Genomic DNA, 26,601 nt, shown 5'->3' with positions numbered 1-26,601 from the left:
ACCATGGTGCCTTTTCAGACCTAGACTGTAAGAAATATATTAGGCGCAACACAAGCCAGGGGATAAGGCCAACAGTTTGCTTGCTAGGCTATTTAGATCTGAGGTTTCACAGGTTCCCATAGGGGCTATACTGTAGAAAATTAGAAATATTGATGTACATAAGCAACGTTCATTTCCCTTTTCCCACTCCTCTCCCTGCACGCACCATGAATACTGTAAAGCATTGACTGCATCCCTCTGCCAGCAAAGGCCTGTACCCATGTGTACATGACAGCCATTTTAGGCACCCTGGCCTTTTGCCCGCCTAAGATTAGAATCACCGGCTTCCCTTCTGCGCGTATTTGAACCCCCCCCCCCTCTCTCTCACATGCATAAACCATGAAACCCTCTCCCTCTGCGCGACCCTGCCCTGAAAGGCAGCCCTTCTGCTTGACCCACGCAAACCCCCCCATCCCCTCTTGAAGAGGCATCCTTCGCCTTAGCTGACATAGCCCTCCCCAGCTGCACCTGACTGCCCCCGCTCTCTCATGTACGGGTCATAAGATCTCTCTCTCTCTATGCGACTCTGTCCCTGTGTCCACCCTGGCTCCCCCTCCCTTCTCCTCACATGGGCAAGTCATAAACCTTCTTCTTCTGCAAGACCCTGTCCTTGGGAGTCACGGCCGCGCCTGACCAGCACCTCCTCTCCTTTCATGAATAACCCCTCTGTTAGTAAACCCTCCCTCCGCGATTGACTGTCCACACATGTCTGAGGTCATCGCCTAAGCCAGGAGATGCTGTTTACTGCTTATTGTATGGAGTCACTCCTCTTCAAAGGACCCACTATTGATCCTGGCCACCCCACCCCCTGGGCTATGATCAGGCGCACACATCCTAAACAGTTGACGGAACACTCAGCTGCGTGATTGCCCTCCCCTCTTATCAGCAGGTCAAGGGTCCCTATTGTGAACACATGTGGGGTAGGATTGACACGAGGATTATGGGGATGTCTTTTCCTTGTTTCACAATATCGTGATTGTAATGCCAAGTGTTTTGTAAAGTATAAAAGACGGAGTCTCAGCTCACTTGTTAGAGCACCTCCCGATGACATCTTGTTTCGTGTCTGAAATGACAGGCTCTCCTCATGAGAAATAAACTCTGTTCTTGTGATTCCTGCTCCCAGCGCCCGTCTCTTTATTTGGTAACTATTCAGAATGGGAACTAAGAGGCGACTTGCGCCAGCAGCCTGGGCATCGATAGTAATATGGGCTCCTGTTCCACAATTGGCGCCCACGTGGGGCCCATCAGTGACATAAGGTCCAGTAAGAGAGATCCAGACGATGAGGTGAACATCTAAATGATCGGAGTATACCTGCCTTGAGAGGGCCCTCGTCCGGCTGCCGATTGAATGAACTTCACCGATTCTGAACGGACCTCTCTCGAGTGACCTACTGTCCTGACTGGAATCCCACAGGACTGCTGCGGTAAAATCATGGAGTAAGAGAACGATCGGGCGCTGGAAGGAGGAAGGCGAAGAACTGCCCACACGGTCCGGTCCGGGTAAGGTCGCGTAAATGCGACAAATTGTGAAATAATTGTTTGATTTGGATAATACTAGTATTACGCTTTGTTGAACCCTCTGGAGATTCACCGTCTGCAAACGGAGAAACAACAGGCTCTCCCTTTGCAAGCAGTGAAGGATAGGTAACGCAGACTTTTGTCCCCGTTGTAATCCGTCGTGCCTATCTTCCTCCCCCACTGTTTCCCGAACTGTCGTTCGTGGATTATTGTCTGGAGATTCTTTGTCTGCAAACAGGGAAGAACAAGGTCTCTCTTTGCAGGTAGAGAAAGAGTGGGTAACGCAAACCTTTTCGCACCCACTTATTCTCCCCACTGATTGTTTGATTGACCGAACATTGATTGTTCGGTATTGGTTCTTTTGAGGTATTCACCGCCTGCAAACAACGGAGAATAGAAATATTCTGTCTAGTCTTTGCCCGCCGTGATAAGATAGGTAGTGCAGACTTTTGTCCCCGTTGTAATCCGTCATGCCTATCTTCTCCCCACTGATTGGTAGCCTGTTTAGCCCGGACCGCTTATTAGAGATGAACCATCCAGCTCCACTGGAGGGCACACCTAATAAGGACATGTTCATTAAGTGTGGACTAGTCGCTATAGCTTATAATAGGTTATGGCATAAAAATACAAGAAAAAGAGTTGAGCGAAATCAGTAGGCCACTGATGAGTCATCAACTTCGCTAAAAATAAAATAAGAAACGTTAGAAATAACCTGCAATAAGAAACATAAAAATGGCGAGGGAAGACAAGCTTGACACCAAGGCAGCCACGAGGTAGCTAGGTTCCGTTGCCTATTCCTGCCCCAAACATGTCTGCCTCATTGCCCACCACGCCCAAATAACGGTCACATGAAATAGATACAAAATCAATAGGTACCTACCCCCATTCCGGAAGCTCCCGAAGTGCAACAGGTCCGCGGTTACGCCCATCCGGAAGGCGAGGCCTCGATGCGTGCGGGGCTCGCCTGGCCGCAGTCGGAAGGGGAGGCTGCTGGGCGGACGGCCCAAAGAATCGTAATGACCTCTCCTTCTCCCCTCTTCTGCTGCCCTGCAGGCCACGGGGGGGGGGAGCTGTCTTGCCTCAGCCACCGACCACCCCCCACCCCGTCTCTTGCCTGATCTGGCCATTGACGAGGACCGGAGCCAAGACAAGGTCGGACAACCCTGAGAGTTGCAGGTGGTCCCGCCACATGACCACGCCTGAAAATTACAGGTAGTCTCGCCACATGTCAGCGCCTGAGAGTGACAGGTAGTCCAGCCACACGGCAACGCCTGGACAGTTGCAGGTAGTCCCGCCACATGTCAAGGGGGGGATGTCTTGCCTCAGCCACCGACCCCGCCCCCCATCTTCAATAGCCGGCACGGCCAATACCGAAGCGGTGGAGCCGAGGAACGGCGCGGGGTCGCTGGAAGGGGGAGGCGGCGCAAACGAGCCTCCCCCACCTCCCTCCAGGTGGAGGCTTCCAGCGACACCCCAACGCTCTTGCTTAAAGAGGGTCCACATCGAAAAGCGGTCTTTTGCCCGGGACGGGCACACGTCCCATGCCTTCTCTCCTCAACTTTGAAGATTCTATGAGAGCCGGGGGGGCCCCCGACCCCTCCGCATGGGCGCCCCCGTCCCCCTCACTGGGACCTGCGACATCGACGCACTCCTGCCGGCGCCGGCCTCAGTTTGGAAATGGCTAAAACACAGCCAAGGTACAGACTTGTTCAGTTCCGGTGGAACACCAGAGTGACCCGGTAGGAAAATTGTTGCCGCCCTCCCCACTCTTTGATTGATGGTCCATATTGTTAGACTGTTACCACATTGCGCAAAACTTTTTGAACTACCAACGGAAGGTTCTGGTCCAACCACGAGTCGTTAGAGACATTCTGACTATGCTGGAACCTGCCTGACCTCGCCCAAAATGGCGCTGATACACGAAACACAACTTTCAAAACTCCCTGTTCACCCGGATTGCTCGAATCTTGATGCTCTGAGATACGTGTGCATTTTTGGGCAATGAAAGTCGATAAGATGGATAGTGATTATGTGCTTAGAAAAGAAAGCAATACAGATATTGATCATATGTTTGGACAATGAACTGACTTAGGGTGGGTACTAATTTTGATTTGGAAAATGAATTGGTGTAATTTAGACAGTGAATGAGCATTTGGATAATGAATTAATGAATTAATTGAAAAACTGACTTCTTGACATGCATCATACTTGCTCTGTAGGGAAGTTTAATACGATTTTATTGCACTGCTGCACTTTATACAATGAACTGCCACCAACTTCGTTCTTCTTATGTACAGTTCCAATCTGCTCCGTGGCCGGTCCACTGGGTTGTAGGCCTGTATTTATACACCAACACTTTTTTTATTAAAAGTATTTTGAAAAAGAAAGCATAGTTGTAGTGGTTGCATTAGTGAGTTTTGAATGTTTTGCTACTGTGAGCGAAGAATAAGTATGATGAAAGCTGAAGGTTAAAAAGGACCAGATATTTAGCAGCTACATTAATGTGTCACAGGCAGCCGGAAAAGTGTTTTAGACGCCCTTAAAACGACACCACAGAAATGCCACCTGACCGCCACCCTTGCACCCAACAAAAGGGGTTACGACCAAGTAACTCATGTAGATACGCAGATCGTCAATGATTATCTATCTGACATTACTGGTCCCTCTGGGCTTAAACACCGAGATGGTAAATAAATACAGTGCGTGGAGATAGGTCGAGTATGTGGTAGGTAAAAACATTTTCGGACTACTGCATGCTGATGTGCTTTGAATGCTGCCCCCCACCCCTTCTTTCTCCTCCCTTCTGCAGGTCACGTCAGAACGTCGGCTGAAGTGTGGGAGAGCGATGATCGAACCACCGACGAAAAGGGAAGGAGGGAATATGTGCATAGTCCTTATGACGATAAGTTTTTAAAAAGACGTAGACTTAAAACATGACTGTTCCTCCTTAGAACATAGCGACTGGGAGGATGGACTGACAGAGACTTGACGGGTACTGTATGACGAAAATTGACTCGAAATAACACGTTAGAGAATGTAACTAAACGTTTGACTAGGTAGGGAAAGGACAAAAGAAAGGTGCACGGGTAAGGGTTACCAAGGCACCACCCGTCTGGGAAGTTAGAAATGTTGCTGATGTTCAAAATGTACTGCCCCCTTCTCACACTCTTATAGATCTAGCCAAGCTGTCCGACTGTTCTCCCGATCAATACTTGCCGTTGCCTCAGCCTGGAGAACTTCCCACCAAAGGAAGAAAACTGAAAAATGGTTTAAGATCGAACCATGGGTAAAAAGCACGACCAGGTTAATTTCTGATCGACTAACCGAGGTGTAAGTATTGGCAATTGAGAACGCTCGAAGAGATAACAAGCAAGAGGGAAAAGGAGGGAAAGGTAAAAAGAACTAAGCACGTAGATAAATAGGATAGTAAAGATAGGAAGGATATAAAAAAAATAATAATATGGATTTTGTTGGCCAACTATTGTTTTCTGTTTTGTCGTGAATGTCTTATATATATGTAATACATGTACTGTCTTCCTTCGTCTGAGTTTGTGTGTGTGTACTGTAGGGATTTATGTCCTCCCTCTGTTTGCGTCTCTCCGTTACCTGACCCCCCCCCCTGCTGTTCTGTGTTGTGAGCGCACTAAATGACCTATTTTCGTACACGTCTCTCTCTCTCTCTCTCTCCCCACCCCCTTATCTGTCTCTCTCTCTCTCTCTCTCTCCCTCTCTCTACATGTCATACGTGTACCGAATGGCTCGTTTAGATTGCGGACGACTCTCACTCTCTATGAGAGTCTCCCTATTTCCTCTCCCTCCTTGTGGTAAAATTGTGCCCCACCGGCACCAGTCTGATTGGATACTTATTGAACGCGAAGGTGTTCAGCGAAATTGACCGAAACTAAAATGATCGTATCTCGCCATATTACTACCTCTCCTTTCTGCAAAATGAATGAACTCGAATTGGCTGAGAAGGAAAGGACAGGTAAGACGACTAAGGTCCCCCAATCTGGCCATTTATAGGGGAACTGTATGTCAATGGCACCTTATTTCTGTTCATCAGAGACGAACGCCAACGTTTAGATTGACCCCCAATGCCCAGATTGCCCCACCCCCTTTTGCACCCAAGCGCGAGCGCCCGAAGCATCCCCGCCCCATTTGATAGACTCCAGCTGCTGTCCCGGATATAAACATGATGACCATGAGTAACTGTCGTCCCTCGAGAAAACCCTGTTTTACCTGACTCTCGATGATAGCGCCCCCGCCCTGTTTGAAAAGGTTAGCCAGCCTTGAAGGGAAATGTTCCGAAATGTTGAATATGATGAAATGCACAGTTGATGGGAATCTTATTTATCCTCACTTGAGTTATAAATAGGACGATGAATAAACTTGGCATGAACTCAGTAGGAATGCCGACATATGCACTGCTTGGTAATAGACCTCTGACTGTGACCGATGAGCGTATCTCCCAAATGCGTAGGATTAAGGGAGGAATTCACATGCATAGATGTCTTCGTCTACCAGTTCTCTAAAAGATTGTTTTGTACCTATTCAAAGATTCACGATCACCGGAGGAGAAGGGTCGGACGTGACGTACAGCCTGGCTGCAGATCATGAGACACATGTGACCTCGACCAAAGGTGGAGCTGCAGAGCAACAAGATACGGGACGAGACAGCAATTTCAACGTGGAAAATGAGAAATGACGGGCCGCCCTGAAGCCCTCCGTCTGCTAACCCACGTGTGCCTGGAGTCTCCGTCCCCCTTCTTTGGGCCCGATTGATGGGCCTGCCCGCTTGTTATCCTTTGCTCCCTTGGTCCCTTTTGTGTGTCCCAGGAACTCTGACCCAACTCCGCCCTCTCTCCTATCGACTATTTGAACCACACACCCTCTTTTCCACGTGACTTATTGCCGAGAGGAAGAACTGCATTCAAGTGGGAATAGGGTGTTGCCACGGAAATATAGGTGCCGAGCATAAGGCGCCGCTAAACGGATTGTTTAGGGAACAGGACTGTGGTCTAACAGCAGAGGACTGACTGCACCCTGCAACGCGTAAGGATAGACCCGAGCTGGACCTATAGCTCCACCGCCGGTGCTCAACAGCGCCAACGAAAGGACACGGACTAGAGCCTACCAGTGATGGCTCACTGCTAAAAAGACACTGTGACGAAGAGATCTTGTGTATTGAACTGAATTCCGCCCTCAACTACTTGGTCAAAATGTTCATTGGTCACATTTTTAAGTCAGAAACATTTATGCTATGTAGTGCTTTGAAATGATAGGAACTCAACAAATGCAATCTCCTATGTGCTGCATTCTGCAAAACACATCAACTGTCCATGATTATATGCCATATGTTAGTATTGACAAATGCTAATTCTTCGACCGCACCTGTTTATATGTACCCTCATCGATTACGAAAATGAACTTTGCTATGTAAAAAGGGGCGACTGTAGAAAATTAGAAATATTGATGTACATAAGCAACGTTCATTTCCCTTTTCCCACTCCTCTCCCTGCACGCACCATGAATACCGTAAAGCATTGACTGCATCCCTCTGCCAGCAAAGGCCTGTACCCATGTGTACATGACAGCCATTTTAGGCACCCTGGCCTTTTGCCCGCCTAAGATTAGAATCACCGGCTTCCCTTCTGCGCGTATTTGAAACCCCCCCCTCTCTCTCACATGCATAAACCATGAAACCCTCTTTCTCTGCGCGACCCTGCCCTGAAAGGCAGCCCTTCTGCTTGACCCACGCAAACCCCCCCATCCCCTCTTGAAGAGGCATCCTTCGCCTTAGCTGACATAGCCCTCCCCAGCTGCACCTGACTGCCCCCGCTCTCTCATGTACGGTTCATAAGATCTCTCTCTCTCTATGCGACTCTGTCCCTGTGTCCACCCTGGCTCCCCCTCCCTTCTCCTCACATGGGCAAGTCATAAACCTTCTTCTTCTGCAAGACCCTGTCCTTGGGAGTCACGGCCGCGCCTGACCAGCACCTCCTCTCCTTTCATGAATAACCCCTCTGTTAGTAAACCCTCCCTCCGCGATTGACTGTCCACACATGTCTGAGGTCATCGCCTAAGCCAGGAGATGCTGTTTACTGCTTATTGTATGGAGTCACTCCTCTTCAAAGGACCCACTATTGATCCTGGCCACCCCACCCCCTGGGCTATGATCAGGCGCACACATCCTAAACAGTTGACGGAACACTCAGCTGCGTGATTGCCCTCCCCTCTTATCAGCAGGTCAAGGGTCCCTATTGTGAACACATGTGGGGTAGGATTGACACGAGGATTATGGGGATGTCTTTTCCTTGTTTCACAATATCGTGATTGTAATGCCAAGTGTTTTGTAAAGTATAAAAGACGGAGTCTCAGCTCACTTGTTAGAGCACCTCCCGATGACATCTTGTTTCGTGTCTGAAATGACAGGCTCTCCTCATGAGAAATAAACTCTGTTCTTGTGATTCCTGCTCCCAGTGCCCGTCTCTTTATTTGGTAACTATTCAGAATGGGAACTAAGAGGCGACTTGCGCCAGCAGCCTGGGCATCGATAGTAATATGGGCTCCTGTTCCACAATACGTACTGCCAGGGGACTCCTAGAAAATTCACAATGGGGAGTTCGAGGTCTACTACATGACGCTGTACAGGGCTCCAGGGGAACCAAATCATGAGGTGATAGCGATTTAGCTGAGCAGTATCAGGACCCTTGCAGAAACAAGAATTGAATTATCCCCTCACCCTCTAAGAGATCAAGCTGGTGATAACACGCATGGCCAGGGGTCGGACTCTGGGGACAGGTGGCCTTCCTATCGAATTCTAAGCCACTTATAGCACTCGTCTGGCACCTCAGCTCTTCCAAGTCTATGAAAAAGTGAAGGAGCTAGGTAAATTATCTGACACTATGAGGGAAGCCCTGATGACTGCCCTTTCAAAATGGGATGGAATCCATTGGAGGTTGGAATGGAATCCTTTGGTCACATCGAGACTTGACTATGCCAACCTATTATATTTGGGTATTACGGCCAAAAGTCTCAACCGTCTCCAAGTTCTACAAAACGCCACAGCCCGGCTGGTACTGAGACTCCCCAGGAGAGCACCCTCTAAAGCTGCCTTGAGGTCCCTTCACTGGCTTCCTATCCGGGAAAGGATTACCTTCAAGGCTCTCTGCATGTGCCATCGCATCTTTGGAGGCAAAGCACCCGGCCCGCTGAACAGCCTTATTACTCCCTACAGACCTGAGCGGCTGCTCAGATCCTCTGGGATGGGTCTGGCTGTTGTCCCCAAAATCCGTAAATCTCGGATGGGAGGTAGATCTTTCAGGCTCCTTGCAGCCAAGAATTGGAATTTGCTCCCCACTGAAATGCGTCTCGAACCTTCTGAGACTAAATTTCGCAAAACCCTCAAAACCTATCTCTTCCGCCTAGCATTGTTATAATCCTCTGACTCTCTTCCAGGTTCTCTTCAGCGCGGGGACACGCCGGTGTGCGTTACCAAGCGCTTTACAAAATTCCAAAATGAAATGAAATGAAAAATGAAGGTAGTGTCGTATCGCCCCATTTCTTTACTCAACATGGACTACAAGATTTTAGGTAAAAAAATAACAGGCTGACCCTTTGGTCCAGACATTACTGATCAGAATGGGTTTATTCCTAACAGGAATACGTTTTTGGATTTGCGCCGTCTATTTTGCACCATTGACTTGGCGTGCAGAATGCATATTGATTGCCGGGTGGCCTCTCTGGACTTAGAGAAGGCTTTCGCTACTCTGGATTGGATTTATTTGCAGTCAGTCCTCTCTATATTTGGGATTCTGCCAGAGTTCTGCAGGTGGATAGGGGTACTGTATGAATGCCCATTAGCTAGACTCCGTATGGGTGAGGTCATCTCAGACAGCCTCAAAAAAATTGAGCGGGCACGAGTCAGGGCTGCCCTCTGTCCCTCCTCCAGTTTGCCTTTGCCATGGAACCCCTAGCAAGCCTTCTACGTGCACAGGGATAGCATGGGGGGATATGCATCTCCGGGTGTCCCCAGATTGTACCTATATACGCGGATGATACTTTGAAAGCTGATAATGTGTTACTGGAGGTCATGGTGGCTTTGGATGAGTTTGAGAAGATGTTCGGACTTCACATTAACTTGGGGAAGTCACATTTGTTCCTACTGTTGCAGACTCCTGAGTCCCACCGTGGAATAAGGAGGGGGACCCTCTGCAGTGGAAATATGACTCTCTTAAATACCTGGTGTGTCATGATGAATAGGATCTGGTAGACAGGAACCTAGGCAAGGCAGTGACGGCAATCCATTCCATTCTAGACACAGTTACCACTGTCGCCCATGGGCAGGGTGTTGATAGCCAAAATGCTAGTCCTCCGTAGACTTCTGTATTTCTTTGGGGCCTTACCAATTATTCTAAAAAAGTCCTTCTTCATAGATTTGCAACGCCTACTCACCTCCATAATATCGGTTCCTGGGAAGCACAGGATGTCTATAACGGCACTGTACACCACCATGGAAAAAGCGGGGTTGGGGACTTCTAATTATGAGCTGTTTTACGCAGCTGCACAACTACAATGGCTGATGCTTTGGATGGGTGATGCACAGAACTCAGACCAGGACATGGTGGAACTGGAGCTTGATGGCCCCTCGCTACGGAGTGGCTATTGGGGGCCCCCTCTTATCGTGGTGGCCACAATGTGATACTCCGAGTGGTGGTTTGGTGCTAGCAGAAATATGTACATGGGTCTAAGCTATTGGTGCCCTATGCTACAGGTTTGCCACTGTGGGCCACGCCGCTTGGTCGGCATATAAGAGAAACTCATCAAATAGGCGGATCGACCGAGGCAGAACTTCAGAGGTGGGGAGAAGTGGTTACTGATGAGAAGTTGCGTACGTTTGAGGACCTGATGGCTGGGACAGACCTGGACCCTGGATACTTTCTAATATATTCAGCCCTATATGGAGTAGCAGGCAAGATGTAGGGGTCTGAGTTTGAGCTGCCACCATCAACAGGGCAACTAAATATAATACTAGATAAGTGTAGGGTGCAACAAGTGGTATCAGGTCTCTATGGGGCAATATGGCAGAGGATTATTACCCCTGTAATCGGGCTCTTAAGGTGCAGGGGAGGACCGATTATCGACAGAAAATCCAGAGGTGGCTTGAGAGCGTAGTTTGGGTTCCATTAAGACCGTTTCCAGGAATACACGCCACCTCTTTACACAATTCAGCTAAGTGCACCACATATATTTAGCACTCAATCAAATAGGGAAAATGTTGGTGGATTCCAGTCTCATTTGTACACGTTGTCAAGTAGAGTTAGCAGACTTTCGACACATGGTATGGGAATGGGCAGAGATTGCTGAGTTTTGGAATCAGGTTTTGTAATTGTATATCAAGACTAACTGCCTCTGTATTGCCGTAAGACCAGCTATGATGTGTGTTGCAAATGGCGGTGATTACGAAGAAGATGGTGCAACTGGTCAATTTACAGAACTTAACCATGGTGCTTGCTAAATTTTGCATAGCCTTGTTTTTTTTCCCCGGAGTTTTATATAGCACAAACTTGACCCGAAGGTATCAGCCTTTTTTTTTTTTTTTTTTTTTTAAATTTGTTTTTATTGCAGAATTATCAACAAAATTATCAATACAGTATAACCATTCTCTCCACATCTGTATAAGACACTATACACTCTCAGGGTTGTACACGGCCCCTCAGCACACATCCCGAAGGCCGGGCGGCGCATCATCAAGTACAAACACAAGATCGTCATGAGTATTACAGAGTGGTTTACGGCCATCAGCCCAATGAAGTATCTGCTTTTTACCCCCTAACAACTCCCCCCCTTCCCCAGTCACCCTTAGACAGGAACGTACTTCCCCTGCTGGCCACCCCCGGGCCTACTGATACTGTGTGGCCGGACGCCACTAACGGCACCCAATTGGCCACTCGGAATTGCTTACCAATCGGATGTTCCTGGCAGTCCTTGTTGAGGTCCACAGCCCCCTATTCCGGATACTAACTGCCGTACTAGGCCTTGGCATATCGCATTCCTATCTGGGTGCATGTAACAACTCCCTCCTCCCCCTCCCACCCCCCTGCTGCCAATGATGCGGGTCATAACTGTGGGATCCTAACAGAATGGCGTGCTATTCATAGGGAATACAGCTACACTCCTCAGTTCATGGAAGTCCCTGCGCAAGAACCCTCTCATCCTCATCCTCCGTCAAGCAGTCACACAACTCTTGCACAATCATCTCCCAAGCTCTAGCCATCTCCAGACTCTTTTCATTGCCAGTGCTGGTGGCTTGTCGCATCCTCAGCACACTTTCGCACCTAGACCACTTTAACAACTCGTTCGACTACCTCCTAACAGAAGGGCCTTCCTTAGACTTCCAGTTCAAAACACAGGGTGCTACAAGGGACTTATTTTGAAGGTATTTTCTATAAATGATTGAGTGGTATCATAATATCACACTCCGTAGTATCCAAAGGATATCAATCTTATTTGACACAATATAAATTCATGGAAGGTTAGAAGAAAAACAGAGCAAAAAAGGTTATATTTCAAATTGATTCTTTACTTGAAAAAAGTTTTGGGGGATGTATGTACACAAATCAATTAAAGCAAGAATAGTCATGAACAAAGATAGACAATGTTTTTTGCTACAGTTCATAACATTATACATCAACTCCGGCTCAATCAAACGAACAACCCAAATTATACAATAAAAAGTGGTTGTAGGCTGGTGTCTAAAGACAACATTAAAGGAGATGATGACAAGATGTCGACGTTTCGGTCTTTGCTGTATTCATCAATAAGACCATCATCAGGACGATGTTTATTCGAATGCTGTAAAGGACTCCCTTTATAATTACTGGAGGACCGCGTCAGTTGATATAGGCGGGCCACATTAAAATTCTTAAAAGAAGATTCAATTGGACAACTTCTATTGGTCCAAGAAAACTGGCTATATAGTCCAGTCGTAGAAATGTTCGATCCTATATTCTGAAGTAACTCCGGTGGCAAAATTGTATTCCCGAGGGTTCGTCTGAAAAAGACGAACCCTCGGGAATACAATTTTGCCACCGGAGTCCTTTACAGCATTCGAATAAACATCGTCCTGATGATGGTCTTATTGATGAATACAGCAAAGACCGAAACGTTACATCTTGTCATCATCTCCTTTAATGTTGTCTTTAGACACCAGCCTACAACCACTTTTTATTGTATAATTTGGGTTGTTCGTTTGATTGAGCCGGAGTTGATGTATAATGTTATGAACTGTAGCAAAAAACATTGTCTATCTTTGTTCATGACTATTCTTGCTTTAATTGATTTGTGATTGTGTACATACATCCCCCAAAACTTTTTTCAAGTAAAGAATCAATTTGAAATATAACCTTTTTTGCTCTGTTTTTCTTCTAACCTTCCATGAATTTATATTGTGTCAAATAAGATTGATATCCTTTGGATACTACGGAGTGTGATATTATGATACCACTCAATCATTTATAGAAAATACCTTCAAAATAAGTCCCTTGTAGCACCCTGTGTTTTGAACTATATGTTGCCCAAGCCTACAAGGGTTGATTGGGTTTTCCCCTGACAAAAATGCTTCCTTAGACTTCCAGCGCCATGTGATCTCTCTCTGGGCCAACATGAGCCCTAAATCGAGAAACTTGCTTGTAATTTTCGTTTTTGCTGTGTGGGGAAACCAAAGTAACAGGCAAGCCGCCATGTCAAAGTCCACTTCCCTGTCTGTAATCGCGTTCAGAAGCTCCCCCACCTCCGGCCAGTATGTACCCAACTTCGGGCAGCTCCACAACATGTGATCCAGCTCTACCCCGGGTGTCAAGCACCGCGGGCACGCTGCATCCTGCACTCGGAAGTGCCGCCGGAGTTTCCCCGGGGTCAGATATGCTCTGTGCAGGATGAAAAAATGCACCTGCTGGAACCTGGCGTTCCTGCTACCCTTCCACGTACGCATCAGTATATGGTCCCAGGCCGTGTCCGGAATTGGCTTGCCTATGCTGTCCTCCCACTTGGCTTTCAACGTCGAGAGTGGTGCAAGCCCCTCATTAAGCATCCACGAGTGGAGACAGGTGACCGCCTTAATCGTGCCCGCCGCCATTACTACATACTGGCATGCCATGGTTGTTTCCGGTTCCGTTAAGCCTACAGTCCAATGTTTCTGCATCGTTGCAGAGATAGCCGCGTGTAAAAGATACCCCCCATCCGGGAGCCCAAATTGTTCCTGCAGCACCCCAAACGGGGCCAGCCGCCCCTCCACAAACAGATCTCCAATCACTTGGAGGCCCAGATCCTCCCAGTCCAAAAGCGGAGACCAGTCGCCCCCGTGCGGCAACGCCGTAAACATTCCCAAGGGGATCTCCGGAGCATAAGGTCGCGTGATCCCCCCTCTCTTCAAGCTCCTGTGCCAACACAACCGGAGGGTGTTCTCCTCCATGGTGAGCTCCCTCAAATTCAATTTTTGTTGCATGATGATATAAGACAGGATGTGCCTCTGGATACCCTTCCCCCGGTCCTGGTCCGGGCCCCTGAATTCCCGTGCAACGTTCTGTGTCAGAATCTGGAGCTGGGCTGCGAGGTAATATAATTCAAAGTCGGGTACCGCCATCTCACCCGCAGGTTTGGGTCTGATCATAGTGTGCAACGCTACCCTACGCCTGCCATGTCCCCAAAGAAAGTCGATAATCAGCGACCTCAGATCCCTAAAGATACGCTGAGGGATCCAGACGGGCAAGGTCCTAAAGTAGTATAGCAGTCGAGGCAGAGCCACCATTTTCAACAATGCTATCCGGCCCTGCACCGACAGAGGGAGAGAAGCCCAGAAGGACATGCATCCCAGAAGCCCTCTGATGCAGCGTCCTACATTGCCCTCAAGGAGACTCCCGGCGTCATGGTAGATCCTGACTCCTAGGTACGTAAAGCACTTGGCTTCCCAGACCACGTCATCTGCCAGTGGGGGATACGGCACATCCGTGCGCAGCGGAAAAACACATGTTTTAGTCCAGTTCACTCTAAGGCCTGATAAGCTGCCAAAGGATGAAAGCATCGCCATGGCCCCCCTAAGAGCCACCACTGTATCCTCCAAATACAGCAGCAAATCATCGGCATATAACGAAATGTGATGGGTGTCATCAATGTATCTAATACCGGTAAAGGAAGCCCCCGTTCTAGCCTGCGCCGCCAGCGGTTCCATTGCAAGAGCGAACAAAAGGGGCGATAACGAGCACCCCTGCCTCGTTCCCCTGCGCACCGGATAGGCGGGAGATACGAGCGGCCCCAATCGCACTCTAGCAGTTGCAGCAGAGTAAAGGACCCTCGTCCACCGCCCAAAGCCTCCACCCAGTCCGAACTTTCCTAGTACCTCATCTAGATAACACCATTCAAGGCTGTCAAAGGCCTTCTCAATGTCTACTGATAGCACAGCCGAGGCCTTGTCGGAGCCCAGTGCGTCGTGCAAAATGCGGAGCAACCGGCGGGTATTATTAGCCGTGTTCCTGGTAGGAATAAACCCTGCCTGATCGTCGTGCACCAGCAAGGTCATGTGTGGGAGCAACCTGGTGGCCAGGATACGGCTCAAGATCTTGTAATCGACAGTCAGCATGGAGAGGGGTCTATACGACGTCACATCCAACGCCTCTCTGCCAGGCTTCAACAGCGGCACCACTAGCGCCTCCCTCATGGAGCTCGGTAGGCGTCCCAGGGTCAATGCCTCCGAGTACACCGTCAGCAGCCTGGGCGCCAACACATCAACAAATTTCGCGTAGAATTCAATCGGAAGGCCATCCACCCCCGGCATCTTGTTCCTGGCCATCTGCTTGATAGCCCCCCTTATCTCCAGTAAAGTGATAGGGCCACCTAAGGCCTTCGCTGTTTCCGCCTCTAACACCGGAAGCTGTACGGATCGTAGGAAGTCCCCTATCTCAGCCGGTCCCGCTTCCAACTGCGTATCATAGAGGCTCGTATAGTACCTCTGAAATCGCGTCAGTATGGCCGATTGCGAATGGACCACCTCCCCTGACTCAACTCTAATGCCCATGATCGGGCTGCTCCCAGGCTCCGGGTTCGCAAGCCTCGCAAGCAGTGTGCCCACCTTGTCCCTCTCCGCATGCACCTTAGTGAGATACAGTTTATAATCATAGCATCTCAATCGCTCTGTGTCTTTCGCCACTAGTTCTTTCTCTTCCAGCAAGCGTTCCTGCAGGTCCGGCCTCTCGGGCCTGCATCGCTCAAGCTCTCGCAGCACACCTTCGGCCCTCTCTAGATCCGCCAAGACAGTCGTCCTCACATTCGCAAAGTTACCCATGCAGGCTCCTCTCACCACCACTTTCATTGCATCCCACTCCACCGATCTCATGGTGGCAGATCCTTCATTCTCCCCAAAATAAAGCTCCACGCTCTGCTGAATCCCGTCACTAAATATTGGATCCTCAAGGGTATCTGGCCTTAGCCTCCACGTGGGGACCGCTGACCTCTCCAACTGCCACTTCATCGCTATCAATAAGGGATTGTGATCCGATATGGTCCTAGCTAGGTATTCAGCGCGCGACACCATGGCAGCAGTCTGACATGTAGTGCGTGCAAAGCCGAGAAGAATGAGTAATCTCTAACTTTAGGGTGCTGTTCCCTCCACACATCCATCAGGCCCCATCTCTCCTGCCAAACCCTCCTGTGTGCTGCTAGCCTATGTACAGGGGAGTCGGCCAAAGGTGGGTGCGATCTATCCCATGTCACATCCGTGATAGAATTAAAGTCCCCCCCCCCAATATGACGGGACCTGTCAGGAAATGGGCCAGCGAGCCCGAGAGGTTATCAAAATATCGGGCCTGCTCAACATTGGGGGCGTAAACACTACATAGGACCACCTCCTTACCATACAGCCTCCCTTCTACCACCACAAACCTACCCCCAGGATCCACCAGCTGACTCGTGACTTGGAACGGGATCCCCGCTCTGACCCAAATCAGTACCCCTCTCGCAAACGCCGAGTAAGAAGTGCCAAATACCTGCCCACGCCACCTTTTCTGCAACGCCCCACATTCAAGTTTGGTCAAGTGAGTTTCTTGCAACATTGCTATATGGATGCCCCTCCTCACCAAAAAAGCGGGTACTTTGTATCTCTTAGTAATGTTCCTGAGCCCACGAACATTCCATGTGAGGCATTTTAAGTCAGGTAATGAGCCCATCGCAGCCATCCCCCCCCCCATTTCAAAAAAAGGAAAAGTCTCCCCACATCAGTGCAGCAGAACCCCCCCTCTAAAACTCCCCAACAAACTACCCCAACCCCACTCCCCAGGACAGGACCCAACAACACTGCCGTAGACCCCATCCAAACCTGTAACATCACACACTATTCACTATCCTGTGGTAGTTACCACAGTACGCCTTAAGGGCAGCGGGGTAGTGACTCAGGGTCGGCCCGGGGCACGCCCAGCCCCACCCCTGCCCACGATCCCTTATAATAAACACAACAGAGTACCTGCCAGTCGCCAGGCGTCAGGAATTGTCCGGTCCAGTAATGAGTTATTAAGCCAATACTATTCATTAAACAGACCATCCGCAGTTTGTGGCGTGACCGCCGGCCCACCTGTACTGTCTACCTCCGAAAGTTCCCCTCCGGATTTTCTTTCCCCCTCTTCCGAGTCCGATTCCTCCAGCAGCTTCTCCTGTTGTGACCCCGTGATGGTCGCTGTGGCAGCCAGCGCCCCCCTACGGTCCACTGCCATCAGGTCCTCGCTAATTGCTTTCTTGAGTTTATTGCGTGATCGGATGCGCTGAGATTTGCGAACTTGGGTTGGCCTCTGTTTCTCCCTTCCTCTTCTGTTCTGGCGGTCCAGGCCCGCGCGGTATAACTCCAGCCAGGACCATGCTTCATCAGGGGACTGAAAAAATTGGGTCGACCCATCAAGGATCACTCTCAGTCGAGCCGGGAAGAGCAGTGAGTACTGTATCCCTTCCTCTCTCAGCTCTTTCTTCACTGCCAGGAAAGATGCCCTGCTCTTCTGGACTTCCTGGGTGTAGTCCGGGAAGATCGTTACCGAGCCATCGTCCACCTCGAAGGGCCCCGTAGCCCGCGCCCTCTGTATCAGGAGGTCGCGATCTTTGTAGTGCAGGAGCCTGACCACCATCGGTCTGGGAGGCCGACCCAGCGTGGGCGGGCGGGCGGGGACCCTGTGCGCCCTCTCGATCGAAAAGAATGGAGACAGGCCATCTGGGGCAACCACTGACTTGATCCAATGTTCCATGTACGCCACTGCATCATCCCCTTCAACTTTTTCTGGAAGGCCCACCACCCGTACGTTGTTCCGGCGGTTGCGGCTTTCGGAATCCTCCGCCCTTTTCTCCAGCGTTGCCAGTCGGGTAAGTATGTTGGACAGTTTGTGTTCTGCGGTGACCACTGCTGGTTTCAGGTCCTGGAGCAGCTGTTCATTCCCCTTCACCCTATCAGAGAGCTTAGCGTGGTCCGCCCTCAGCAAGCCCAGTCCCGTAGCCACCTGCGCAATGTCCTGGTGCAGAGATTCCTTAGTCGCAGTGATCGCCTCTAATATGCTGTCCAGGCGTGCATTCAATCTACGTTCTTGCGCCGACGTGTCAGGGCTCTCCTGGAGAGTGCCAGCCTTGTCCGGCATCGTTGCCAAGTCCTGTGACCGCTCCGCTGCGGCCGCCCCCCGACCGCGGCCATCCAGAGCCCCGCGCGCCGTAACGCAGCCGGGTGTCTTGATAGGTTATATAGGCGTAGCACTCTTTTGCCAGGCAGTCACGCCGCTTGGGTCCCCAGCCGCTCACCACCCGTTAACTAGGTAATGGCCACCCGACCAGAAGTGCAGGCTGCACTTGCCCGATGGGCCCTGCGCCCCCGTCCAATATGGCCGTATTCTGTCTCTGCCCTCCGGGAGTGGGTCACCCGGCTCCGCCTGTGCACGGGGGGATCTTCCCTGCAGCACCAACCCGGTCCTTCTCGGGGGCACGGTAGGTGCAGGATCGCCGCAGCTCAGTTGTCAGGTAGTGCGTAGGGCGGGGACGAGAATTGCGGTGTCCCCAGCAGGGAGGTGTCTGCTTCACCTAGCTCCCCGAGCAGCACTCGAGTCCACCGCCTCCCAACGTTGCGGCCGCCGCCGGCACCCAGTCCTGCCTGCCCGTCTGTTCTGTGCCCCTCGGCTGCCTCCTCACAACTATGGCCGTCGGTTGCTGCCGGTCACCGCGGGAGCCGGGTGCGCTCCGTGTCTCAGCCCTCTAGCCCCTCTGAGAGGTTCCGGGGTGCTACGCTCCTCCGCTCTTGCCTGCAATCTCGCACCCTCAGGAGCTGCGGTGCACTCTCCAGGGCACAGCGGCCTGGCGCCGCACCGGACTTCACCTCTCCGAGCCCCCGAGCCGCTCCACAGCCAAGGAGCTCCCGATGTCCGCGGCAGGGGGATGGGCTCCCCGATCACAGCGCGGTCACACCGCAGGAAGCGCCCGCGTCCCCCTCCGCCGTCGGTCACTGGTTGCCGCCACAAGACGAGCCCCCTCTCCGCAGGTCCCGGTGGGCAGCAGCCTCCTCCTCACCGCCTTTCCAGGGCTCCTCGATCCTCCTTCCCGGCTTCACCAGCCCAGGCGGCCGCCATCATAGGGCTTTGTTCTCGGCTCACCCGGGTTGCGATGTCGGCTCCTCGCTCCTCCGCGGCCAAACCACTCGACCCCCGTAGTGTAACTTAGTGAGCTCGGATCGGCATGCCGAATTTCGGGGCTCCGCCGGCCTAGAGGCGAGGGATCACAGGATTATTGCGGGATCTGGCACGGAGCTACAGGCTCACGCCGCCATCCCAGTCCGCGTCCAAGCCACGCCCACCCCGAAGGTATCAGCTTTCAGAGTGCTTTACTTGAGCACCAGCTGCATTACATAAGGACACATTCATTTTTGCTAGGCACGGGGAGATCAAGTGATTTGCCCAGAATCACAGGATGTTGAGCGTCATTGGTGAGACTCAAACCTGGTTCCCCAGATTTGAGTTTGACCGCCCTAGCCGTTAGACCACATCCTCTCCCCCATGTTGTGGAAGGCAGCACTGGCTCCACCCTTAACCCCTCCCCTGCTGGTGACGGAACCACTCCGTCATCAGCCGCGGTCGTGCTGTGCTGATGACGGAGCGGCTCCGTCACGTCCCGCTCGGAACGCCTGCGCTGCGCGGATTCCGCGCCTGCGCATAACGTTCCATTGAGCGGGCGGGGCCGTGACGGAACCGCTCCATCATGAGCACAGTGCAACCGCGGCTGGTGACGGAGTGGTTCCGTCACCAGCATGCGCCCGCCGCGCGGCCCCCCGCACCCTTAGCACTGCGGTGGAATAGCCGCCGCAGTGAAGGGGTTAAGGGCATGGCAGAAGGATGTGGTTAGGTGGCCATCAGCAGACTGGGCAGTGCGGGCAGCCACAAGGGCGAGGGACAGGAGGTGTCACCCCATGAAACAATGGGAAGTTTACTTGGACAGACTATACAAACTCCTGATACATAACTGCTTGCGTTATGGCCATGGGATTGGGTCATGGATGGTTGACGGGGGATCTGACCTCCATTCCGCTGGTGGGACTGGTCCTGAGAGCAAGATGGGCTGCAATGAATGTATAGCAGGGTATGAGGACGAGACTAGCCATAAGAACACTGTGATCGGTGCCATGCTTTCAAGAGTAGTGTATTGGGGAGTAAACGTATCGCTTGTTATATGCAGAGATAAGGTTGGTGAGGGGCAGACAGCAGATACAGTTTTTGTTTTTTTGTCTGTAAATTGTTTAATTTGTTTTTGTGAGGAGGCAATTTTCTTGCCCTTAAGGCATAAGGTATCCAACAGGCTGATACACTGCAATGCTCCTGACTCAGTGTTCTTTGCAATATGTTGTGCTTTGTACTTGTATTGTCGACTGTTTGATATCAGTGCTTCTGCTCCTCACATGACTCAGTGCTAGTTGTTAAAAGAATAATAATATATATATTAAAAGCTATCAAATTCTATACAGATATCTCTTTATGCCCAATTCGATTCTCTTCAGAGATGTTTGGTTTTTAAAGTACAGCAGTCACAGTGTGTTACTAAGGTTTAACTTTTAACTTATTTAACTTTTTTGTTTATAGCGGCTCTATCGGCCGCGGGGAGCCCCGACACCGGATGGCAGATCACGGGTGCGAGAAACTACTTGCACTCATTGGGACTGATGGAGCCTCGCACGTGGTGACATTGGAGGCTTAAAACAGGGGATTTTATCACAATTGAGTGGTTGGACTGGGGCCACCTGGTGAGAGAACATCGAGTCCATGGGCATTTTCTTTTAGACTATCATAACCAGCATGCCTCATTGACAACGCCCATCGGGGCGGGGACTCAAATTATTATATAAAGCATTGTTCTTTGTAACCGGTTTCCTGCCCCTCTATGCCAGTGATCAAGGGCGTCCAAGGCCGTAACGAGTATGGCGCAACAGGAACGCGGAGTGCTTGATTTGTCAAGGGGGGCTGAGAAAAAGGGGGTCCCAAAACATGTTTTCTCCATGTTAATTTCCATATGAAATTTTAGACAAGGCTACAGGTCGAAGGGTGAACAGAATTACCCCAAATTTGGCAGTGAGAAGGGTCTACAGATATCGATATTTGGAGATTCTGCCATCTGAATGCCTGAGGCGTTGCGAGCACGGGCTTGCTGCTTATTGGTTGCGAGCGGTTGCAACTAGGAAGTGTTGGCCGCCATTTTGTGATTCAGTTGAAGCGAGTAAGGGGAAAAAAGGCCAATAAAAATAGGAAAGGAGGGTAGGAACACTGTAAGCTCTGTGGGGGAGTATGAAGTGAAGTAGTCACTCCTTACGGTCTGAACGTGCGGTGTTGCTCAGAGTGACATGGTGCTGAGATGATATGCTGCTACACTCGGGTATGAAATGGAGAGCCTAAACCGTGAGCTCATTGTTGTAAAGTGATATGCTCTGGTCTTTGTAGCATACGTGTGCAAGTAGTGTTAGTACGTGTTTATGCAATACAGGGAGTGGGAAGCAAACTACTGATCGCTATCATAGGTTTATACTATACCGGAACCGGGAAGCAAAGTACTCACGCCTACCGGTGTAAAGACTTGGGGATCAAACTTAGGTGATTTGCGTGTAAAGGGATGGGCTATGGGTGCTGTAGTACAGTGGTTCCCAAACTTTTGACTCCTGAGGACCCCCACTGAGTCACTACTGAAAGCCGGGGACCCCCTGTCAATTTGTACAAATTAAATTTCAATAAATGAAAACAGTAATTCGCAAAAAATACACAAACAAATACACACCAAATAAATGTTTGCATTACTAAAGCTTTTATTATTTTCTATTGAAAAATATGCAAAAATCAAAACTTTTTAAGGGGAAGGATGGTGCTGCATCTCGGCCTCATTAACAAGCAAATTGTCTTTTAAAGACCTGTGAAGTACTTGGGTGCGGCTGTGTGTAAGCCTGGAAAGCTGTCTCTGCCCGGGCTGCCACACACAACAGGGGAGTGGGGGGGGAGGGGGCTGAAGCACTTTGAGCCCAATGGGTGTTGTGCACTTGGTGTGCACTGCAGAAGGAATGGCCCGAGGCTGGAGCCCAGAGCCAGGAACTCACACTGATGCAGTTTAAAGTAGGTAAGTGCTTGTGATAACCTATAAATGCTTGAAGTGTCACTCATAGTATTTGAATGTCACTCAAAATTACACTGAAATTCGGTTGTGCTTGTGCGTCATTATCTTCTTCTGTTCACCCTTTGTGCCTTTCTGCCCTTGTTTCCCTTCTCCCCAGACACTACTCGCCCACCTGTCCGTCTATTGACAAAGTCGACCTTCTTTCAGAATACTTACTTACCTCTCATTTTTCTCCCTGCCTCTTTCTTGCAGTCTTTAATGCCTTCTAGGTCTCGCGTTTGCAGAGATTTTGGTTGTAGTAATACTTTGTTGGACAGTTGCGCCATTCACAAGTCAGTGTGCCAGCCCACTTTAGCTAATCTCACACTGTAATTTGCACATAGTACTTATTTCCAGGGACTGTAATACATGTGTATTTCTTGACACAAGAGCCTCCATCCAAAGATTTTTTAATATTGACTTGTCCCCCGGTAGCCCCCTAACAAAGTTTTGCAGAGGACAAACTAAGCAATGACAAACAAGACTCGCAGACAGTGCCGGGCCTACTGACTTTGACAATGCTTGATTCTTCTAGCTTCCTCTTGATGAAGGCTGGGGGCCCACTTTAAATGTTTTACGGCGCTTTTTCCTCTAAGTCAGTGTCTATTAAGTGGTCCTGATAAGGGAGCATATTCCACAGGCATACAAAAATAGGTGTTTTACACAGGGGCAGCTCGTAGTTCCCTGAAGACCCTAGTGACTGGTTCCTCCAGGTTCAGACCAGTGAACCTTCATACAGTTAAGCATAAAACATCTTGCTGCCTTTTGCAAGGGCTCCTCTTAGACTTAAACAGCTATTATTCCCTTTAGTTATTACGATCACTTAGCCTAACTCCCTTGCATAAATATAAAAACATGCCGTCCCATGATGCTATTTGTAGTGACTACAGCTCTGCTCATTTTCATTCTGTCGCTCGTATTTAAAATAACCAGATTCCCATCAGGCCGATTACGAGGCTGGAATACCTTAGTACAGAGAGCTGGGTGATTGAATAATAACGTGAACTGCTAGGCCACGCTGCAGCTGCCATTACTAAACTTGAAGACATCAGTACGTTATCAAAAAAGCATTAATCTCGCTTAACGTAGCAGCGTAACTTGATAATGTGCTGCAAGATTAACCCTGATTTATAAGGTCCCAAAGGCGAGCGTGCGCTTTTACTGTAAATACGTACACACAAGTGAAACACTTGCATGAAGTTCCAAACGGAGAAACGTCCTCCTGCCCATTCGAGGTGCTCCAGCCTCTAATGCTCTTCAGTCTCGGCAGACGAGGCACAGCTGTGCCTCACTTTCAGCGGCAATGGGGACATATGCAAAATGCCCTGGGCCTGGCCACAAACAGAGGAGGAAACGCACGCACTGCTTTGCAGAAGTGAATAGTAAAATAAGGGCAATCACCCTTCAGCTTGCACCAAAAGCGGAATGGTGATTGGCCAGTGTAGTGTTGCTGCATTGTATTGTATTGTATCTTAACGCCCTGGCGCCAGCAACATTCACACCTCTTAAGTGTTGTGAGGGCGCATGGGCGTTTCGTTTTTTACAAGGACAGTAGGCAATTAAGTCCTGCGGACCCCCTGGGAATGTGTTACGGACCCCTGGGGGTCCGCGGACCACAGTTTGGGAAACGCTGCTGTAGTATACATGTGCAAGTAGTGTTAGTAGGCGTTTATACTATCAGGGAGTGCGAAGCAAACTACTGACCGGTACCATGTGTTTATACTATACCTGAAGCGAAGTACTCATGCCTACCAGTGTGAAGACTCAGGGATCAAACCGAGCTTCTTGCTGTAAAGTGCTGGGGTCTGGGCGCTGTAGGATACTAGCCGCTGTAGTATAACTGTGTAAGTAGTGTTAGTAAGCGTTTATAGTATATAGGGATTGGGAAGCGAACTACTTTCTCCTACTGGTCTGAAGACTCAGGGATTGAACCGTGAGCCTAAATCGGGAGCTCATTGATGTAAAGTGATGTGTTCTGGGCGCTGGGCGCTGCGGCATACCTGTGGAAGTAGTGTTAGTTTCTGTTTATATAATACAGGGAGTGGGAAGCAAACTACTCACCCCTACCAGTCTTAAGACTCCTGGATGAAACCATGAGCTCATTGCTGTAAAGTCATGTGCTCTGTGTAGTAATCCAATGTAAGACATAGTGGAATGTTAATATGTAATTCTACTAGAATGTAAGTATATAATGTTAGAATGTAGGGCTGTCATGAGGGGAACCTTGGGGAGTTTGTACATGGTGCTGGAGAAGACAGTTGCATTGCTGTCTGCTCCTGTTGGTGGGTGTTTAAGGTGTCTTGTTTTCCTGCAATAAATCTACTTATCGGATCCACTGCTGTCTGCCTCTTTACTACATAAATTTGGAGACGAACGGGAAAAGGTAAAAAGAAGGCAGCACTCACCAATACTTCAAAGTTGCTTGTGTTGTGCTGAAGACCCGTTTTCTTTGTGTAGCTGTTTCTACTCATCCCAGGGTCGTTGGCTCATTGAACTATGTCATCCGACCTCTGGTAGGATTTATATTTTTAGATTTTGCGCTTCTTCTGCCTCTTCACTACACTCTGGTTGCTGTACTACACCTGTGTAAATAGTGTTAGTATGCGTTTATACTAACCAATGCATCATGGCCCTAGGGAGCGCGACCTCCCAGGCGCAGCTCATACAATGTCCCGGGACATCCACAGGACATTTATGTTTGCTATTAGAGGGCGGGTGCATGACTTCCAACCTCTGATAGCAAATCTTTGTTTGACTAGTTGAAGCGAGAGGAGGAAAACCTTGAATCGCTTCAATAGAGCGGATCTGGATAATAAAAATTGAGAAAAAAAAGCGGGGTCTCACTCGTTGATTTAAATTAGGCTCCTGCTGGGTAATGTTCCGTGGCTAATCCTAATATTATATTGCGGGGCCTCTGTAGGACTGGGGATCTTAATGTCACATGTAAATTAGGTGCGAAAGGGCACAGAGACGGTTCGTACCTAGGGGATATTCACCTTCTCGGGTATTGTTTACTAATTGTTCGGGGGGCTTTGAGGCCAACTGAAGTCTGGGGATCGCCACTCTCTGGGGCTTTACTTTAATATGCAGGGTGGGCCTCGGATGTCCCTGAAGTCTCGGTGGTCCTAGGCAGTGCCTTATTGGTTCTGTAATCACATGGGCAGTACTCATGGTGTTATAAAGTTATACACGCATAGAACCCTTGCAGTTGTAGAATTACGCAGGCTTCATTTATGTAGTAGTCTATTGGTTTGTATTTGGTAGGTGCACCGCAAAATTACAAATGTTTTCTCTCAAAACCTCCTAAAAACAGACAATTTTCACAATAAACTACAGACAAGTATTGTCAGAAAAAGAAGACCTATACACACTTATTAATTGGGAAAAAAATAATCTTTAATAAAACATCACAAATAAATGGAAACGCAAGTTCATTAGAACAGTATAACATGAAATACGTGGGTGGGACTTCTCCAGAAGCAGCGTATAAAACCTAAAAGACAAAAATGAAACATAAGTATGTGTGCCATGTGGAAGAGGAAAAGAAAGGTAGTCCAAATGAAAGGAAGATAGTGAGTATGGGAGGGAGAGGGAGTGGGTGGAAGGGAGAAGGGGAGGGAGAGTCAAAAGAACAGAGGGAGGAGGAGACAGAGTGTCGGCCTATTGAACCCAGCCCTCATTGTTTATGTCCCGACACCCGTTTGTCTAGGACGCTGGGCTCAGCGAGAAAGAGTGTGGTCGAGCAAGTCCTTAAAATGAAACATATGAATGAGGCCAGAGATTACATTATTAGCTACGGGAACATCGCTTGCCTGCACTTGTGCACCCAGGCTGGTGCACCCCAGCACCTTCCCCCGCACTGTGCTCAATTGTAGGTCCGGCGCACCGAGGCTTCACTGCTCACCTGCCACCATCGGTGTGTCCAACGGCGTGTTGGTGCAAGCTCCGAGTCCAGGGTACCTTTGTAGGGTGGGAGAGCAGGTCTCCGGTTGGGGACGGTGTCTTGATACCACGATGGAAGGAGTCAGAATGCCGAGAGCGTCATGACGGGGTGAGCACCCACTTCGCCCATTTTGGCTCAATCAATTCAGTGTCTGAATAGGGAGAAATAATTTAATGGTCGAAACATCTGGAGGTAAATGAAGGTTTATTTCAAGCTTAATAGAAAACACCAGTTGAGTGCATCCTTCTTTTTTGAAGTAGGATCTACCAACTTTTAGTGGTATTCATGGTTCAAAAGGAGTTGGAGTGCACGAGAATACATAAGGTTAAATAATAATATGTTATGCTAACATTTACATACAAAGGAACAGAGCGCATACTAGAAGCATAATGTGCATGTGTAATGCAGCGCCG

This window comes from Lissotriton vulgaris, chromosome 9 (genome assembly GCF_964263255.1).
Source record: "Lissotriton vulgaris chromosome 9, aLisVul1.2, whole genome shotgun sequence".
In the NCBI taxonomy this organism is placed as follows: domain Eukaryota; kingdom Metazoa; phylum Chordata; class Amphibia; order Caudata; family Salamandridae; genus Lissotriton; species Lissotriton vulgaris.
Note: the sequence above shows the minus strand (reverse complement) of the source record.